Here is a 6,512-nt window from a genome sequence, read left to right as displayed (position 1 = left end):
ACTAACAGATAGCTGTCTTCTCCTAGCTGTCTCCCTTCCTGTCTGCTGGGTCATAAGCTAAACTAACTGATAGCTGTCTTCTCCTAGCTGTCTCCCTTCCTGTCTGCTGGGTCATAAGCTAAACTAACAGATAGCTGTCTTCTCCTAGCTGTCTCCCTTCCTGTCTGCTGGGTCATAAGCTAAACTAACAGATAGCTGTCTTCTCCTAGCTGTCTCCCTTCCTGTCTGCTGGGTCATAAGCTAAACTAACAGATAGCTGTCTTCTCCTAGCTGTCTCCCTTCCTGTCTGCTGGGTCATAAGCTAAACTAACAGATAGCTGTCTTCTCCTAGCTGTCTCCCTTCCTGTCTGCTGGGTCATAAGCTAAACTAACTGATAGCTGTCTTCTCCTAGCTGTCTCCCTTCCTGTCTGCTGAGTCATAAGCTAAACTAACTGATAGCTGTCTTCTCCTAGCTGTCTCCCTTCCTGTCTGCTGGGTCATAAGCTAAACTAACAGATAGCTGTCAGCTCCTAGCTGTCTCCCTTCCTGTCTGCTGGGTCATAAGCTAAACTAACTGATAGCTGTCTTCTCCTAGCTGTCTCCCTTCCTGTCTGCTGGGTCATAAGCTAAACTAACAGATAGTTGTCTTCTCCTAGCTGTCTCCCTTCCTGTCTGCTGGGTCATAAGCTAAACTAACTGATAGCTGTCTTCTCCTAGCTGTCTCCCTTCCTGTCTGCTGAGTCATAAGCTAAACTAACAGATAGCTGTCTTCTCCTAGCTGTCTCCCTTCCTGTCTGCTGGGTCATAAGCTAAACTAACAGATAGCTGTCTTCTCCTAGCTGTCTCCCTTCCTGTCTGCTGGGTCATAAGCTAAACTAACAGATAGCTGTCAGCTCCTAGCTGACTCCCTTCCTGTCTGCTGGGTCATAAGCTAAACTAACTGATAGCTATCTTCTCCTAGCTGTCTCCCTTCCTGTCTGCTGGGTCATAAGCTAAACTAACTGATAGCTGTCTTCTCCTAGCTGTCTCCCTTCCTGTCTGCTGGGTCATAAGCTAAACTAACTGATAGCTGTCAGCTCCTAGCTGTCTCCCTTCCTGTCTGCTGGGTCATAAGCTAAACTAACAGATAGCTGTCTTCTCCTAGCTGTCTCCCTTCCTGTCTGCTGGGTCATAAGCTAAACTAACAGATAGCTGTCTTCTCCTAGCTGTCTCCCTTCCTGTCTGCTGAGTCATAAGCTAAACTATCAGATAGCTGTCAGCTCCTAGCTGTCTCCCTTCCTGTCTGCTGGGTCATAAGCTAAACTAACAGATAGCTGTCTTCTCCTAGCTGTCTCCCTTCCTGTCTGCTGGGTCATAAGCTAAACTAACTGATAGCTGTCTTCTCCTAGCTGTCTCCCTTATTGTCTGCTGGGTCATAAGCTAAACTAACAGATAGCTGTCTTCTCCTAGCTGTCTCCCTTCCTGTCTGCTGGGTCATAAGCTAAACTAACTGATAGCTGTCTTCTCCTAGCTGTCTCCCTTCCTGTCTGCTGGGTCATAAGCTAAACTAACTGATAGCTGTCAGCTCCTAGCTGTCTCCCTTCCTGTCTGCTGGGTCATAAGCTAAACTAACAGATAGCTGTCAGCTCCTAGCTGTCTCCCTTCCTGTCTGCTGGGTCATAAGCTAAACTAACAGATAGCTGTCTTCTCCTAGCTGTCTCCCTTCCTGTCTGCTGGGTCATAAGCTAAACTAACTGATAGCTGTCTTCTCCTAGCTGTCTCCCTTCCTGTCTGCTGGGTCATAAGCTAAACTAACTGATAGCTGTCTTCTCCTAGCTGTCTCCCTTCCTGTCTGCTGGGTCATAAGCTAAACTAACAGATAGCTGTCAGCTCCTAGCTGTCTCCCTTCCTGTCTGCTGGGTCATAAGCTAAACTAACAGATAGCTGTCAGCTCCTAGCTGTCTCCCTTCCTGTCTGCTGGGTCATAAGCTAAACTAACTGATAGCTGTCTTCTCCTAGCTGTCTCCCTTCCTGTCTGCTGGGTCATAAGCTAAACTAACAGATAGCTGTCAGCTCCTAGCTGTCTCCCTTCCTGTCTGCTGGGTCATAAGCTAAACTAACAGATAGCTGTCAGCTCCTAGCTGTCTCCCTTCCTGTCTGCTGGGTCATAAGCTAAACTAACTGATAGCTGTCTTCTCCTAGCTGTCTCCCTTCCTGTCTGCTGGGTCATAAGCTAAACTAACAGATAGCTGTCTTCTCCTAGCTGTCTCCCTTCCTGTCTGCTGGGTCATAAGCTAAACTAACTGATAGCTGTCAGCTCCTAGCTGTCTCCCTTCCTGTCTGCTGAGTCATAAGCTAAACTAACAGATAGCTGTCTTCTCCTAGCTGTCTCCCTTCCTGTCTGCTGGGTCATAAGCTAAACTAACTGATAGCTGTCTTCTCCTAGCTGTCTCCCTTCCTGTCTGCTGGGTCATAAGCTAAACTAACTGATAGCTGTCTTCTCCTAGCTGTCTCCCTTCCTGTCTGCTGGGTCATAAGCTAAACTAACAGATAGCTGTCTTCTCCTAGCTGTCTCCCTTCCTGTCTGCTGGGTCATAAGCTAAACTAACTGATAGCTGTCAGCTCCTAGCTGTCTCCCTTCCTGTCTGCTGGGTCATAAGCTAAACTAACAGATAGCTGTCTTCTCCTAGCTGTCTCCCTTCCTGTCTAATGGGTCATAAAATAAACTAACAGATAGCTGTCTTCTCCTAGCTGTCTCCCTTCCTGTCTGCTGGGTCATAAGCTAAACTAACAGATAGCTGTCTTCTCCTAGCTGTCTCCCTTCCTGTCTGCTGGGTCATAAGCTAAACTAACAGATAGCTGTCAGCTCCTAGCTGTCTCCCTTCCTGTCTGCTGGGTCATAAGCTAAACTAACAGATAGCTGTCTTCTCCTAGCTGTCTCCCTTCCTGTCTGCTGGGTCATAAGCTAAACTAACAGATAGCTGTCTTCTCCTAGCTGTCTCCCTTCCTGTCTGCTGGGTCATAAGCTAAACTAACAGATAGCTGTCTTCTCCTAGCTGTCTCCCTTCCTGTCTGCTGGGTCATAAGCTAAACTAACAGATAGCTGTCTTCTCCTAGCTGTCTCCCTTCCTGTCTGCTGGGTCATAAGCTAAACTAACATATAGCTGTCTTCTCCTAGCTGTCTCCCTTCCTGTCTGCTGGGTCATAAGCTAAACTAACAGATAGCTGTCTTCTCCTAGCTGTCTCCCTTCCTGTCTGCTGAGTCATAAGCTAAACTAACAGATAGCTGTCTTCTCCTAGCTGTCTCCCTTCCTGTCTGCTGGGTCATAAGCTAAACTAACAGATAGCTGTCTTCTCCTAGCTGTCTCCCTTCCTGTCTGCTGAGTCATAAGCTAAACTAACAGATAGCTGTCTTCTCCTAGCTGTCTCCCTTCCTGTCTGCTGGGTCATAAGCTAAACTAACAGATAGCTGTCTTCTCCTAGCTGTCTCCCTTCCTGTCTGCTGGGTCATAAGCTAAACTAACAGATAGCTGTCTTCTCCTAGCTGTCTCCCTTCCTGTCTGCTGGGTCATAAGCTAAACTAACAGATAGCTGTCTTCTCCTAGCTGTCTCCCTTCCTGTCTGCTGGGTCATAAGCTAAACTAACAGATAGCTGTCTTCTCCTAGCTGTCTCCCTTCCTGTCTGCTGGGTCATAAGCTAAACTAACAGATAGCTGTCTTCTCCTAGCTGTCTCCCTTCCTGTCTGCTGGGTCATAAGCTAAACTAACAGATAGCTGTCTTCTCCTAGCTGTCTCCCTTCCTGTCTGCTGGGTCATAAGCTAAACTAACAGATAGCTGTCTTCTCCTAGCTGTCTCCCTTCCTGTCTGCTGGGTCATAAGCTAAACTAACTGATAGCTGTCTTCTCCTAGCTGTCTCCCTTCCTGTCTGCTGAGTCATAAGCTAAACTAACAGATAGCTGTCTTCTCCTAGCTGTCTCCCTTCCTGTCTGCTGGGTCATAAGCTAAACTAACAGATAACTGTCTTCTCCTAGCTGTCTCCCTTCCTGTCTGCTGAGTCATAAGCTAAACTAACAGATAGCTGTCTTCTCCTAGCTGTCTCCCTTCCTGTCTGCTGGGTCATAAGCTAAACTAACAGATAGCTGTCTTCTCCTAGCTGTCTCCCTTCCTGTCTGCTGGGTCATAAGCTAAACTAACAGATAGCTGTCAGCTCCTAGCTGTCTCCCTTCCTGTCTGCTGGGTCATAAGCTAAACTAACAGATAGCTGTCAGCTCCTAGCTGTCTCCCTTCCTGTCTGCTGGGTCATAAGCTAAACTAACTGATAGCTGTCTTCTCCTAGCTGTCTCCCTTCCTGTCTGCTGGGTCATAAGCTAAACTAACAGATAGCTGTCAGCTCCTAGCTGTCTCCCTTCCTGTCTGCTGGGTCATAAGCTAAACTAACTGATAGCTGTCAGCTCCTAGCTGTCTCCCTTCCTGTCTGCTGAGTCATAAGCTAAACTAACAGATAGCTGTCAGCTCCTAGCTGTCTCCCTTCCTGTCTGCTGGGTCATAAGCTAAACTAACAGATAGCTGTCTTCTCCTAGCTGTCTCCCTTCCTGTCTGCTGGGTCATAAGCTAAACTAACTGATAGCTGTCTTCTCCTAGCTGTCTCCCTTCCTGTCTGCTGGGTCATAAGCTAAACTAACAGATAGCTGTCTTCTCCTAGCTGTCTCCCTTCCTGTCTGCTGGGTCATAAGCTAAACTAACAGATAGCTGTCTTCTCCTAGCTGTCTCCCTTCCTGTCTGCTGGGTCATAAGCTAAACTAACAGATAGCTGTCTTCTCCTAGCTGTCTCCCTTCCTGTCTGCTGGGTCATAAGCTAAACTAACTGATAGCTGTCTTCTCCTAGCTGTCTCCCTTCCTGTCTGCTGGGTCATAAGCTAAACTAACTGATAGCTGTCTTCTCCTAGCTGTCTCCCTTCCTGTCTGCTGGGTCATAAGATAAACTAACAGATAGCTGTCTTCTCCTAGCTGCTCCCTTCCTGTCTGCTGGGTCATAAGCTAAACTAACAGATAGCTGTCTTCTCCTAGCTGTCTCCCTTCCTGTCTGCTGGGTCATAAGCTAAACTAACAGATAGCTGTCTTCTCCTAGCTGTCTCCCTTCCTGTCTGCTGGGTCATAAGCTAAACTAACAGATAGCTGTCTTCTCCTAGCTGTCTCCCTTCCTGTCTGCTGGGTCATAAGCTAAACTAACAGATAGCTGTCTTCTCCTAGCTGTCTCCCTTCCTGTCTGCTGGGTCATAAGCTAAACTAACTGATAGCTGTCTTCTCCTAGCTGTCTCCCTTCCTGTCTGCTGGGTCATAAGCTAAACTAACAGATAGCTGTCTTCTCCTAGCTGTCTCCCTTCCTGTCTGCTGGGTCATAAGCTAAACTAACTGATAGCTGTCAGCTCCTAGCTGTCTCCCTTCCTGTCTGCTGGGTCATAAGCTAAACTAACAGATAGCTGTCTTCTCCTAGCTGTCTCCCTTCCTGTCTGCTGGGTCATAAGCTAAACTAACAGATAGCTGTCTTCTCCTAGCTGTCTCCCTTCCTGTCTGCTGGGTCATAAGCTAAACTAACAGATAGCTGTCTTCTCCTAGCTGTCTCCCTTCCTGTCTGCTGGGTCATAAGCTAAACTAACTGATAGCTGTCTTCTCCTAGCTGTCTCCCTTCCTGTCTGCTGGGTCATAAGCTAAACTAACTGATAGCTGTCTTCTCCTAGCTGTCTCCCTTCCTGTCTGCTGGGTCATAAGCTAAACTAACAGATAGCTGTCTTCTCCTAGCTGTCTCCCTTCCTGTCTGCTGGGTCATAAGCTAAACTAACAGATAGCTGTCTTCTCCTAGCTGTCTCCCTTCCTGTCTGCTGGGTCATAAGCTAAACTAACAGATAGCTGTCTTCTCCTAGCTGTCTCCCTTCCTGTCTGCTGGGTCATAAGCTAAACTAACTGATAGCTGTCTTCTCCTAGCTGTCTCCCTTCCTGTCTGCTGGGTCATAAGCTAAACTAACAGATAGCTGTCTTCTCCTAGCTGTCTCCCTTCCTGTCTGCTGGGTCATAAGCTAAACTAACAGATAGCTGTCTTCTCCTAGCTGTCTGCCTTCCTGTCTGCTGGGTCATAAGCTAAACTAACAGATAGCTGTCTTCTCCTAGCTGTCTCCCTTCCTGTCTGCTGGGTCATAAGCTAAACTAACTGATAGCTGTCTTCTCCTAGCTGTCTCCCTTCCTGTCTGCTGGGTCATAAGCTAAACTAACAGATAGCTGTCAGCTCCTAGCTGTCTCCCTTCCTGTCTGCTGGGTCATAAGCTAAACTAACAGATAGCTGTCAGCTTCTAGCTGTCTCCCTTCCTGTCTGCTGGGTCATAAGCTAAACTAACAGATAGCTGTCTTCTCCTAGCTGTCTCCCTTCCTGTCTGCTGGGTCATAAGCTAAACTAACAGATAGCTGTCTTCTCCTAGCTGTCTCCCTTCCTGTCTGCTGGGTCATAAGCTAAACTAACTGATAGCTGTCTTCTCCTAGCTGTCTCCCTTCCTGTCTGCT

The sequence above is a fragment of the Coregonus lavaretus genome (genome assembly GCF_964263955.1).
Source record: "Coregonus lavaretus genome assembly, contig: HAP1_SCAFFOLD_663, whole genome shotgun sequence".
NCBI lineage: Eukaryota > Metazoa > Chordata > Actinopteri > Salmoniformes > Salmonidae > Coregonus > Coregonus lavaretus.
This window is presented reverse-complemented; position numbering follows the sequence as displayed.